Source organism: Eptesicus fuscus, chromosome 14, assembly GCF_027574615.1.
Source record: "Eptesicus fuscus isolate TK198812 chromosome 14, DD_ASM_mEF_20220401, whole genome shotgun sequence".
NCBI lineage: Eukaryota > Metazoa > Chordata > Mammalia > Chiroptera > Vespertilionidae > Eptesicus > Eptesicus fuscus.
Genome location: NC_072486.1, coordinates 4,671,383 through 4,686,129, shown reverse-complemented (window position 1 = coordinate 4,686,129; position 14,747 = coordinate 4,671,383).

Here is a 14,747-nt window from a genome sequence, read left to right as displayed (position 1 = left end):
CTTGTCTTCAAATATGAATGCATGCTGTTAATTGTATTGATCAAACTTGATACTTTATCTTTTATTTTATAATAGCATAGATAGCCAGAAGGCAAAAAATAGAAATTATCAAAATTATTTTTCTGATTTTGAACTTAAAGAGCCACCTAAGAACTTCTGATACTCTAACTGCAATGGAGTGTTCAGCAAATGCTTGTTTTGTTTTCGTGTTGTTTACAAATATTTTTTAATTTTTAAATTACAGATGACATGCAATATTATATTAGTTTCAGGCGCATACCCCATGATTGGACATTTATTTAACTTATGACATGATCACCTTGGTAAGTCTAGTAGCCATCTGACACCATATGGAGTTATTACAATATTAGTGACCTATGCTGTACTTACATCCCAGGACTATTCTATAACCACCACCTTTTATATAGTATCTTGGATACCAGTCCTTTGTCAGTTAAATATTATGCAAATATATCCTTCATATGTGCACTTTCTTTTCTTTTTCAAGATGGTCTCTTTAGATGAACAGAAATTCTCACTTTTAAAGTGGTAAACTTAGCTAGCTTATTGTAATTTTGACAGTTCATTCCCTGCCACAAAGTAATGAAAATATTCACTTATATTATCTTCTAAAAGCTGCATAGTTTTGTCATTTGCATTTTGTTCTCTAATTTATCTGAAATTAATTTTTGTGGATGGAGCAAGGTAGAGATCTAATTAAATTTTTCCATTAGTATACAAAAATAACCTAGTAGCATTGCCTGGAAAAAAACAGCCCAACTCTGTTCTTTCCCTGCTAATCTGCAATGCTACATTTAACAAATATCTACATATGCACGGGCTTATTTCTGGACCCTATTCTGTGACATTGGTTTATTTTTCTGTCTTAACTATTAGAGCTAACAGAGCTGGCTTTCCTTATTGTCCTCATTTTGAAAGTGCACTTTGACTATTGTGACCTTCCATCCAATGCCTGGTTGATTTGAGAATAGAAAGACTTGACTTTCTCACAACAATGTGGACCATCCCACCTTCAGGCCTCTTTGTGGCATTTGGTTCTGACCCAGGTTGAGGCTGCATTTCCTGCCAACTTGTCCCACTGCCTGATCTTGCTTCCTTCCACCCCTTCCACACAGTCTCCCTCAGAGTATGTTTCCTGTGGACCCTAACCTGCAACACAATCTTATTCTAGTTATTTGTGGCTTCCCGAGCCAGATTTTTACCTACAATTACCCCTAATAGATACTGATCGACCAAGTGGGAGAACGCAAGCTAGTTTTAAATACTTCTCATCAGATGCCTTATTTTACATGGGCAAGCACAAGTCCTGTGCTTCATTTCTCAGATGGTTGTTTCATTGATAATACTTCTACCTCATTGCAATAAAGTTTCAAGGTATCAGTTATTTAGGAAATAAAAGTGAATGGTAGGGTAAAGGAGTAGAAAAGCAGGAAAAATGGAGACATAAAGTTAGGGGTTGCAGAGAAATCTGGATAAGCTTTCCCTGTTATCACACCCTCTAAATTTTTTCCAGAAGTTAATTCCTGGGACTATTCTATTTTCCTCTTTCCTCCTACCTACTCTCATCTACAGCTGTGGGAAATGCTAAAGCAAGCTACCCTGAAGAGGACAAATCCTTTTTTGGTATAGTTTTGAAGATTTCTCATGGCAGAATTGTATCCAGGTTGCCAGCTGGGAAGTGAAACGTAAAAGAGGCACAGAAATCCACTTCTCCAGGTGAGGAGGTGGACTACCTTTAGTTAACCATGACGGGGATGCCTGGGAGTGCCTCTTCCCTGTCCCCAGCACCTCTTTCCTACAGTGCCCCTAGAGGTAGAGATACGGACATGCTGATGAGTAACAAGGCTCACAGCTGCACCATATTCTGCGCTGTGAATTTTTTCTCAAAGATTTAGTAAACATCACATTGTTTTTTCTTTTAATATCTCATCACATGATTCACTCACAAGTAAAATTGTAAGAATATCACTTTTCCATTTCGGTGAACTTCCATTTTGTCTCAAAAGTCTGGAGCATAGGAACTTTAATGGGTAGGCAATGATTGGAAAAATATGATAGCTTTGTGTATGGAAGACCCGATGCTGTTAAGACCAGAGCAAAGGAACCAGGACCAGGTAGAACATCCAAAACAAAATAGACTAAGGTTACCAGCCTTCATATTGATATATGGGAAGGATACGCAGGGAAGAATGAAGTATAGAAAGTACAGGAAGATAGTTCATGGAAAGAATAAAGCTAATGAAAATTCATACAATTTGAAAAGGTAGCTTCCTCAAATCAGCTGGACATCTCACCTTTTAAAATTAACACGTCTGTGAAGACATGGTAATTTAAACCATGCTTAATAATTTAAAAAATATATGGAGGCATTTCATTGACTAAAGTGCAATTTTTATAGAACATCTAGAAAAAAATGTGCCTAAACAGATATCTGCACAGACGGAGACAAAATGATGACTGACACAACACTGTCCCCGGAACACATCCCTATAGCCACCTCATTACCCACCACAAATCAGGAGGGAAATCACAGGGCAACCTCTTTGTAGCAGTTTAGTTATTAAGGAGGAAAATGGTAAATAATATTGAAATGATTTCTTTTAAAAATACTATCTTTTATACAGTATTTTTTTTAGTCAATCAAATAAATAATCAAATAGAAAATAACCGATGGATCCTTCTACAGATATGTACATTGAATGAAGATGTTTATCAGTTTTTAAATTCATGTCTTAATATCTATTTTTCCTTCATTGCAGGAAAAGGCACTATAATAAAGGGTAAGAATCTGTCTACATGAATTAATTCATTGTTAAATTTATTGAAAGAAGTGTATCACAATGTTTACTTACATAGCATTTTTTGGGTCAAGGCTGAATACTTAAAATCAATTAACTGCAAAGCAAAAAATTGAATGATTTAACTGCCTAACACAAAATGGCTGCCATGAAAATGATGTTTGAGACTTGGATGAGAAGTTAATTGTTGAGACATGAGTCATTTAAGATTCTTAGTCCATTTGCATGGAATGAAAATGAGAACATTAACAGCAGAGAACATCAACAGTAATCTTTCTTTACTGAAAAAGACCTTTGTTTTAATTTTTCACTGAGAGCATCATAGAACCTTATTAGTTTATTGAAATTTCCATTATCAACTCCCTTCCCTCTCCCTCCCCTTACCCCCCCCCCCCCCCAAAAAAAAAGGAAAACAAACAAATAAAACTTCGCACAATCCCATTTCCTCAGTGTCTTTTTGGGAGTCTTCCCTCATGACCACTAAGAAAGTTCATAAAAATGAGAAAGATAGTTACCAGTTACATTCCTGTGCTGGGTAAGAATGAAGTCTCACAAAATGTATGCTGGAAGCTATCCATTGTCTACACTATCAGGAAAGTGCAAACAAGGAACCCAGAAGGCTGATGGACCTTGAACTTTGGCAAGGGCTAAAGCTATGCACCAATTGTCTGTCAAGACAATGGTGGCTCAAGCAATTTCCTGACCTAATAGGAATGATACTAGTTCTTAGCTCAATACTTGGACAATGTAAGTGATACTATAGCCTGGCAGGACAACAGAAGAGCAAAGCATTGAAAATGGATCTTTTAAAAATTGACACAAATAGAGAGCTTTTAATTAGGAACAAAATATACTCCTTTACATCAAGGGATTTAAAACTTAGGACGAGATAAAAAGATTCATTCAAAGTGAATCTTTACTAATATTTACTGACCTTTAAGATAGTATGTCTGCTACCAGAATTGCCTGCCTGACTAAGGGCAAGATGTGTATCTAAAACTGAATAAAAAGCTAGCAGGGCCTGGGCATCAGTGAAGGCTTTCTTCTTGACAAAGACTCTCCACCTACCCCCCTGTAATATCCAAATTCGTATTTCTTGTCTAGTCTCTTCATTTGTGTGTGGCCCTTTTCCAGGTCTTGAACCCTAGCAGCGCAGGTCACGACTTTCAAACATGTAACCCTGGACAAATGGAAAATTGTATGGAAGATGTCACCTCATGTCAATTCAAGCTAATTTTCTAAAGTTGACAGTCAATGCAATCAAATTTTTCATTATCAATGAGATATAACATATATCTCATAATATATATTTATATAATTAAACAATTTTGCATTCATTCAACAGATACTTATTGGTTGCATTGCAAGATGCTAGGAGTTGTGACAACCACGATCTAGCAGAAAACAAAAGGTCTTTGTCCTCATTCATGGTCATTACAGTAAAGAGAAGTATAACATGAACTACATTGCTATATTTGCATGAGTTTAAAAAAAGAAACGTGTTTGCAAGGAAATTTTAAGTTTATAGAGTACTGCTTCGGTCTATATCTCCAGATTCCCAAGCAGGGTAGCCCCCATTCATTTTGCTCTGTGTTCGGCTCATTGAACTGCCACACTCAGAACTAATACACAGAGAAACAGCTTCTCGGTTACTTATTACTTATGTTCTCTATGACCCCACAACTCAGATACAGTGGTCTCCAGGCCTAGATCTCTTTATTCTCTGAAGAAATCAAAGTCCCAACTAGTTGTTCAGTTTCTATCCTTGGCCCTTGGGCAAGGGGAAGATCTATCACTTTTTCTGAGACCCTAATTAAAAGCTCTCTATTTGTGTCAATTTTTTTTTTTTTTTTTCAAATATATTTTATTGATTTTTTACAGAGAGGAAGGGAGAGGGATAGAGAGTTAGAAACATCGATGAGAGAGAAACATCGATCAGCTGCCTCCTGCACACCCCCCACTGGGGATGTACCCACAACCAAGGTACATGCCCTTGACCGGAATCGAACCTGGGACCCTTGAGTCCGCAGGCCGACGCTCTATCCATTGAGCCAAACCGGTCTCGGCTATTTGTGTCAATTTTTAAAAGATCCATTTTCAATGCTTTGCTCTTCTGTTGTCCTGCCAGGCTATAGTATCACTTACATTGTCCAAGTATTGAGCTAAGAACTAGTATCAATGAGTCTAATCACTCATCATAAAGTTCCTTCATTAAATATAGTTGAGCAGCTACTAATTGTGGATGAACAAAATATACTCCTTTACCTCAAGGGATTTAAAACTTAGGACGAGATAAAAGGGGTCATTCAATTACTTGAAGAGTCATTTAGCATATATGTATAGGTAGCATAATGACTGTAGGTTGTTGTTGTTTTTCTTTTAATCCTCACCCAAGGATATTTTTCCATTGATTTTTAGAGAGAGTGGAAGGGAGGGGCCAAGTAACAGAGAGAGAGAAACATCGATGTAAGATTGATTGGTTGCCTCCTGCTGGGGGATTGAGCCTGCAACCGAGGTACATGCCCTTGACTGGAATTGAACCTGGGACCCTTTAGTCTGTGGGCCTATGCTTTATCCACTGAGCCAAACTGGCTAGGGTGTTGTTGTTTTTAAATATAAAACTTTTTTTTTTTTTCAGTCATCGGAAAGTGAGAACTTTGAAAGAAACTGTGTTCATTCCCTGTTACTCATATAAGATATTAGAGTTTCTTACCAGCTTCTTTGGACAATGCAGGAGACATACCAAGCTAGCTTTTTCTTAATCTTTTATTCTTCATGACTTCCACTTTCAGCCTGTAGCTTTCGTTTTTGAAATTTTGCCTCAACAAAGCAGCTTTCTATATTCCATGCCAGATGATGTCATTAACTTTACATTTTATTTTTTTATTTTTCAGCACCAATGCCTGAAACTGTCAATCGTATGAATTAGAATATATAAATTTATACATATTTACTAAAGACTGAAGCACATTGTTTACAAATGGGTCTTATGTGGCTTGTTTTTGCAATTAGTTTAGGGATTCCTAGAAGGAGAGACTATGCCTTAGAAGTTGCTCACTGTGTGGTGTATTTTGAGGCATTTTTGTAAAGATATGTTCCATTTCTGAAATATTTTATATATCTAACTTCTTCTTGGGGGAAAAAAATTCCTTTTCCCCCTAAATTGTGGAGTGAACAATAGGTTAGACTCTGAAGTAAGCACCATTGGCAGAGTATATAGATGAGATTAAATAAAAGGTCAGGGAAAAAGACAACTCTTTTATGGGGGGACATGGATCCTCACCAAAGATGTTAGTGCATCACAGGAAAAGAAATACCCTTTGTGGGGTCTTTTGTTTGTTTTTGTTTATTATTGATTTCAGAGAGGAAGGGAGAAGGAGAGAGAGATAGAAACATCAATGATGAGAGAGAATCATTGATTGGCCACCTCCTGCACACCCACACTGGGGATCAAGCCTGCAACCCAGGCATGTGCCCTGACTGGGAATTGAACCCAAAACCTCTTGGTTCATAGGTCGACTCTCAACCACTGAGCCATGCCAGCCAGGCCACCCTCTGTGTTTGTAATAAGAGTTAAAAAAAATATTGGAGTAATGTCAGCATTGCTGGGATGAGCTTCCTGCTTCTGTGGGAACGCTAATGCTTAAAGATTTGGATGGATAAGATCCATTAGGTTAAAAATATCCCACCACTCTCATTCCTTTTGTTAACACCATTAAACTGTAGCACAATGTTCCATGAAATGTCTAAAATAAATAAGTGCTAAAGAGAGATTCCAAAAAAGGCGAGGTGTCTGTGTGAGAGAGATCAGTGAGGTTTCTGGGGGGAGGTGATGCTTGTCTCAGGCCCAGTAAGGTTGGTGTTGAGATGGAGCCTGGGATACTCCATAGAAGGAGGTTCGAATTTATTCCTTGCCTAACAGAATCAATACACCAGGTTATGCTGAAGCAGTTAGAATGCTGCTTATACATTAGCCAATTTAAGGAGGCTTGCATACTGTCATAATTACTCAGGGCACCTAAATTATGTTGGCTCCGTTCAATAACATGTGCTATACAGGGCATGCACATTTCTACAATCTCAAAAATGCAGCACGGTACAAGTTGGCATTATGAATTTATATTTAACTGACGCTTCAAGAACTGAAATTCAAAACAGGTCTATTAAAAATGTTAATTATACTACTACCAGGAGAGAAATTTACTTGAGAAGTAAATTATTCTTTTTAATGGAAAACTTTTCATGTTGATTACTATTTAAAGTTAACCTGAAGTAGAGAGCAGTGAAGGAAACACTTGTTTTGCCTTCCGATGCAAATTGGATTTGTCAAGTCTATGTATGTGGATGCTCTCACTTATGTTAATAATTATAATCTGAAAACAGGTGCTATGTAGTGGTTGTCAGAGGATGGGGAGAGGAGGAAATTAGGACTGACTACTAATAGGTACATGGTTTCTTTTGGAGTGATGGGAATGTTCTAGAATTAGATAGTGCTGATGGTGCACAACATATATGTTCGTATAAGGTTGGTGAAATTTAAATCTATCAGGGTCTCATCCTTTTGTAATTGATAGAATTTGGCTGCTGACTCCCATTTTTAATGACCCCCTTTTTCTATTCTGGTCTTCTATTTACCCTAGAGTCAATTTTAATGATGATCTTCATGAAGATTGTGCTTTTAATATCTTAAATGTTATTTGCATAATTTTCTATAGTATTTTCTTTTGATACTTTAAATCTATTTATAGTTATACTAGAGGCCCGGTGTACAGATGCGTGCACTGGTGGGGTCTCTCGGCCTGGCCTGCAGGGATTGAGCCAAAACTGGCAGTCCGACATCTCCCGAGGGGTCCCAGAGTATGAGAAGGCACTCTGCAAAGTTGCTGTTGCTCGGCAGCTCCTGCATTGAGCATCTGCCCCCTGGTGGTCAGTGTGCATCATAACTACCAACCGGTTGGCAGGTCGGCTGGTCAGGCAGTCACTTAGGCTTTCATGTATATAGATCCCCTTCAACATTCCAAAACTTAAAAAAAAAAAAATTATTTCTTTAAATACTGTTGATCAGTCTTGCCTCTTCTAGCTTTCTGTATTTTAAACTAATTATTATATAAGTTCCAGGTGTACTTTATAAATTGATATTTGTATACACTACAAAGTGATCACCCCCAAAAGTCTAATTACTATCCATTATGATACAGTTGACCCACTTACTTCTGTTTGCCCATCAGCCATTTGCTTTGGTAACCACCAGTCAGTTCTCTTGTATCTGTGAGTTTTTTGTTTTATTTTTTGTTTGTTTTTTAGATTTCACATATGAGTGAAATCATATGGTATTTGTCTTTCTAATTATTTTCCTTAGTGTAATACCTTCAACTTTCATCCATGTTATTGCAACTGGAAAGATTTTATTCTTTTTTTATGACTGGGTAGTATTCCACTGTATGTGTGTATAATGTGTGTGTGTGTGTGTGTATATATATTATTCTTTATTCATTCATCAACATATTTGCTATTGCAAATCTTCCTTGAACATAGGGGCCTGTATATATTTTCAAATTAGCATTTCCATATTATTTCATTATTTTTCAAGCTTTTTTATTTTGTTGATCTCTATTCTTTCTATTTACAAAAATAGTTTCTGCTCTTACCATTATAACCTCCTCATTCTCTAGACTTTCTCTGTGTTCTGTCTCTAACTCCTAGATTGGAACGCTTGGGTCATTGAATTTAGTTTTGTTTCTGATATATGCATCTAATTAAATATTCATTTCTATGTGCTTCTTTAGAGGCACTTACACATTTTAATCTCCATTGCTTTGTTATGCCATTCTAATTCATAACTTTTGTTATAATTAATTTTTTAGGCAGTGGGTTATTCAGACGTGTGTTTTTAGTATTGTAGTGTGTGTCTGTCATTCTTTAATTCTTAATTACATTGTGGTGAGAGAAAATAGTTTATATAAAATATTCTTTTATATATGGGAATCCTTTGTGATTGAAAATATTTATTTTCTCTCTTTGTTCCATGAGGGCTGTCTACATGGTAGTAAGATAGAGCTTGATAATTTTAACTCTTATATTTCCAACAGTCTTATTACTGTTTTGTCTGATGTTCATTTTCTGAGGAAGATATTGGGGAAAATCCCTAACTATGTCTGAAAATTTGCTAATTTATTTTACTGCTTATGTTATTTTCTTGCCTAATTATATGTTTTCTTCTTTATGGATACCCTTATGTTTAAACCACATTCTAGTCTTAACAATATCTAAAGCTAGTTAACATCTTTATCATATTGCATAATAACCTGAGGGACTAAACATATGATACACTGATTTTTTTCCTATTATTTTCCTGTTATTATTATCAGCTCTATTAGACTTATCCACTCCTATTAATGATAATTATTAACTAGAGGCTCAGTGCACGGGATTCATGCATAGTTGGGGGCATGGCCTGTGGGGATCACCAGCTGTGGGAGCACCACTCATCCCAGTCAGCCAAGCAGCTGTGGACCCACCCTCTGAGCGGCTGCTCCGTGGTCCGCATCTTCCTTGAAGCTGGAGCACTCGCCTCTCCAGGGGACCCGGTCGGGGCCGGGACCAGGGACAACAGCACTGAGAGGCGGCAGAGTAGGCCTCAGTCCTGCTGCGGCCACGAACCCACCTCTCAGGGTCCGCTCTGTGAGCCTGGTTGTGGTGCTACATGGCCTGCAGGCATCCGGAGGAGGTGGCAGGGAGCGAAGAGGAGGAGCCTGGGGCGAGGAGGCAACGATGGCAGCCCGGGTTCCTGCCTGTTGGCCTGGGGTTCGCAGCGGGAGCAGCTGCTCATCCTGGTCAGCCGAGCAGCACTCCTGCTGTGGGAGCGCACTGACCACCAGGGGGCAGCTCCTGCATTGAGCGTCTGCCCCCTGGTGGTCAGTGTGCATCATAGCGATCGGTCGACGGGTTGTTCTGGTCATTCCGCCATTGGGTGGCTGGGCTTTTATTAGATAGGATTGTTTTTACAGTCTGTAATAAATAGATTCATCAACATATTTAGCAATTTCTATGTTCACTACTTTTTTGGCATTTTACTCTTACCTTTTCAGTTTACTCTCCTTCATTTCTTTCTTCTTTTTTTTTCAAAAATATTAACTTAAGGCTTAATATATATATATATATATATATATATATATATATATATACACACACATTATATATAGAGAATATACATATATATTCTAGTATCATTTCTGGTGACATATAATAAACATTAACACAATAAACAGTTAAATTATCATAAGTTATAAATACCCTTAAATAGAGTGAGCAGAAGGCCAGAGTTTAGGGCAGGTTGCATTTTAAACATGCTAATCAGCAATGATTCACTGGCAATATGACGTTTAGGCTAAAGGTTGAAAGAGGTGAGAGAGTGAGCTATGCAAATATCAGAAAGGAAACATTCCAGGCAGAGGGAAATAGCTCATGGAATGATTTGGAGATGCAAGCTCCTTTACAGTATTTGAAAACAAACAAGCACAACAAATACGCGGAGGGCAGGGTGGCTGGAGCAGATGGGGATGGAGAGAGAAGAAGGAGATGAGGTCAGAGGAGAAGCAGCTGAGATCACAGAGGGTGTGTGAGCCATTATATGGGCTTGGACTTTCGCTTTGAGTGAGATGGGAAGTCATTGTGGAGTTCATCTGATGTGTAGAGAACTGATCGTTGAGAGGAGAGGCAAGAATGGAAACAGGAAAACTAGTTGTAAGACAACTATGGTCTGAATGTTTGTGTCCCCCCCAAATCATGTGGTGAAATCCTAACCCCCAAAATAATAGTATTAGGAGGCAGGGACCTTTGGGTGGTGCTTAAGTCGTGAGGGTAAGGCCTTGCCTTCATGAGTGGGATTCCTGCCTTGTAATTAGGGTCCCACAGAGAGCCCCAGCCTCCCCGCCATGGGGGGGACACGTGGAGCAGCTGCCAGCTACACACTAGGAAGAGGGTCCTCGCCAGAACCCAGCCATGCTGGCGCCTCCAGCGTGGACTTCTCCGGCCCCAGAACTGTGACCCATCCATTTCTGTTCTCCATAAGCTACCCAGGCTGCGTAGCCCTCATGGACTAAGGCAAGAATAATCCTATGATCTAAGTAAGGAGATGACAACAGGGCCAGATTTGCAGCTGTGGAGATGGTGAGAGTCAGTTTCTGGATAAACTTGGAAGAGAAGAAACCAGCAGGTTTATCTCTGCATTTAAGAAGGAAATTAAATGGTTACAAGAAGGGTCCTGGTGATAACTGACATGCGATAACTAATTACAGTAATACAAGTTTTTAGAGGATAATTATGTTACCGAGTATCTACGAAAATTTCACTTCACATAGAAACAACTTTATTGAATCTCTTGCATAAACAAACACGAAGTGTTGAAATTTCGTAGCTCACAAGTTTTACTGCTCCCAGACTGACAGGTTTATGTTATTTGTTACTCTGATTAATCAGAAACAACCAAACGATATGATATAGGAATTAAAGATAATAATAATAAAGGTCAAAGAATAATAGAATGAAAATTAGGGCAGGATAGAGAAGATAATGTGAATATTTTAAAAAATAAATTATTTTAATTAACTTTTGGGTTTCCTTATGTTTCATACGGTTTGCGTTTGTTGACCCCCACCAGAGACAGAGCTTGTTAAATTAAGAGAGTTTGCTATAATATGCGTAACAGGAAGAAACGAGGTTTTTAAATTTAATTGGTATATAGATCACACGGAAAGCCGTGAGTATGGCTAATGCTGTGCACTGGTGTTAAAAATATAGCCACAGTATCTGGGCATTTAATAAGGGTAATTGCTTTCTTGTGGCAAAGGGTTTGAAATAGAGGAAATGGGCATCCATCTTTGCAAACATCACCAGGGCCCAGTAATTACCGTGGGAATATAAACCTGCATTTCATTAACAGTGCATTTGACGGAATATAATTTCTGAAGAAACATCATGTACAAAGAAACATTATGTCCAGTTCAGGGTAAGGAGCATAAAACGTTATCTAAGATAATTAGTTCAGCAGCTTTGGTCTTCATGTAAAAACACACAAGCAGGGTAGGAGGCAGAGAATGGCAAGGGGTTAGGAAGCCCAGTGTTGGGCTGGTGGATGTTTAATAATCGGCTCCCTGGGAAACAAACAAACAGAACAAAGCACTGGTTTGTGACGTCTGCCGATTTCCCTGGTGTAAATGCTCCCACTGGGCCTGATTCCACCTGCCAACATGCTGTTCCTGAGAGTGGAGTTAGGGAGAGATGTGCACAGTTAACCCTTACAAACCCATTCACGTCCTGTCCGGCCTGTGGTCACTTCCTACACTGCACATCAAGTGGCCATGGAAGTCTGGATAACCCTGAGTTTCCCCACCTCTAAGAGATCGGCCCTAACTGAATTCAGCAGTGACAGTAGGGCGTACAATGAGCAAAGTGTCCATCTGGTGACCTGAGGCTATGTGCAAGGACTCATGGCTTGGTGACATGGAGAGGACTCAGTATGGTTCTCCTGGACGGTGGTGAAATCCTTCACAAGCCAAGTGAAGCAGCTATTTTCTGAACAGTGTTCTTTTGTATCTGTCACAGGAGGTGGAACCAGTAAAAGGCCTATTAGGAAGCTCAGAGAGGCCAAAAGGTAGTGCCACCACCACGCTGAATGACTGCCATCTTGTTGCGTGCTGTGACTCCTTTTCTATCCCAAACACAGAGCTCACCAAGCATCCATCCACATCCCTGGAGGGATTTTGTTTTCGAGGGTTGACTTTTTTTTTTCTTCTTTTTTCTCCGTGTCTTTTTTTTTTTTTTTTTTTTTGAGTAGACAGTCTCGAGTTGATAAAACACTCGAGCGCCTGCTGTTTAAATTGTTAGGTTCTGTTCAGAGGAGTGACATAATGTTCTGCTGTTTGTTCCCAGGGACCGAGCCTGCTGCTGAAATGTACAAATAAGGGCCCTAGGGTGGGTGGAGAATAGTTCTTTTTCAGCTTGAAGGCCGTGGGGCAGGGGGGTAGCTCACCTCCTGCCTTGTGGGAGGTGCAACTGCTGGATTCTCCTGCTGGGACTTTTATCCTCAAAAATCCCTCTCTTGTGTACTAACACATGGATCACTACACATTATTTTCTTTCCCTTTTAAATATTTATTTCAGTTTTGCGCCCCCCCCCTCCCACCAACCCCAAGCTTGTGTTGTCAAAGACAGTAACTCTCCAAGGTTGCTAGATCTGACTTAGTCACTGAGGACAGTTTACTGTGCTTTAATCTGTTATGTAGTTGGTATAGATATTCTAAATGATAAGAGTATTCTGTGTTTTCTCTAAAATTTTTTTAAATGTATATTTTTATTGATTTCAGAGAGGAAGGGAGAGGGAGCGAGAGATAGAAACACCAATGATGAGAGAGAATCACGGATCAGCCTCTTCCTGCATGTTTGAGCCTAAAACCTAGGCATGCGCCCTGACCAGGAATCGAACCATGACCTCCTGTCATAGGCTGATACTCAACCACTAGACACACTGGCTGGGCCAACGCATTTTCTTTTCAATACAGAGAAGTTTCATGTACTCTCCCTCTATTCTTTTTGGTTCCTCACATTTCGAGAGCAAGTTCTTCTCAATAGCAAAGAAAACATACTTAATGCCCCAGGTCTTTATCCGTTCACCTGACCTCGGTCATTTGATTCTCTACCGTGAATTTGTTGGAGCCAGGGATGCATTCCCTGTTCTGAACAGACTGCACATGGTCCCACAGGCCCACTCACGGGTGCTGTGCCAGCGCCCCCACGACCAATACCGTTACTGGCGTTTTCTTTCGGCAGTGTGTATCCTCTTGCAGGAAACATCTCATTTTGCAGAACCATATCTTTCTTCACATCGTCATAATAAAAACCTTTTCAGTCCATTATCATATCTCTTAGGCACCTAGAGTTGCCAATAACCCTAACCATGCTCAGAGCTACAGATTCAATCAAACAAAGCTAACCCTGTGGAGGGGTTGAGGTCACACATGTCTCTGGACCACGCCCCTGGTGCTGGGTGCTGTGATGACGGTACCCATGTGTGCTACAAAAGGTCAGGGATTATGTTTTCATGAGCAGAGCACACAGGGCCATGCCCTATGCAAATTTTATTTCTCTGGGATGTTTTAAAGAGAAAGACATATCACTGCGGGATATTGTAACTATTACATAGAGTAAAAAGGTTGGTTTTGCACTACTAATCAAGATCTGCTATAACAGATTGGATTGAATTGAATAAGAGTTTCAAAGACCAAGGGAGGTCTTATAATAGGAGTCACAGATACGAACCACCTGGATAGACAAAGATGATCAGACAGGAGTTTCCCGTTTCGATGGGAAATGTAGTCATTTTTCATAGCATTGGAGGCCTACAGGTTGGGAGTGAAGGATTGCTTCTAAACATGCATTACAAGAATACATATGTGTGTGGGTGCACATCCCTCTGAAGCCGCCCTATTGATGAGTGAAGCACTCTCTGGGCATGCCTTACAATTGATGCTTTCCCACGTCGAGTTGACCCACCCCTTATCTTCCTTGGTTATTGCACATCGAGATTGCCCTTCAGTGTGGTTTACTATCTTTCCTGAGAAGGAGGCTGCAGACGAAGAGAATTGAATGGATATTGAAACTGCAAAGGAAAAAATAATAACCCAGGTTTTATTGTAACTCCAAAGGCACATTTCAAACCGTGGGACACATTCAAGAATAAAAAGTTCAAACTCACATCTGTCAAGATACATAGTTAAGGATCATCTGTTGTGACTGTTCCCCATTCATCATACCATGCTAGCAGTAAGTGTTGATAAAAGAGGCCTGAGTCTTTTGATCAGTGTGTCTCTAACTGGGTTCTATGACTTCTGAGGACAAGGCTACCAGAAGACTTGCTCACACAGACATGAA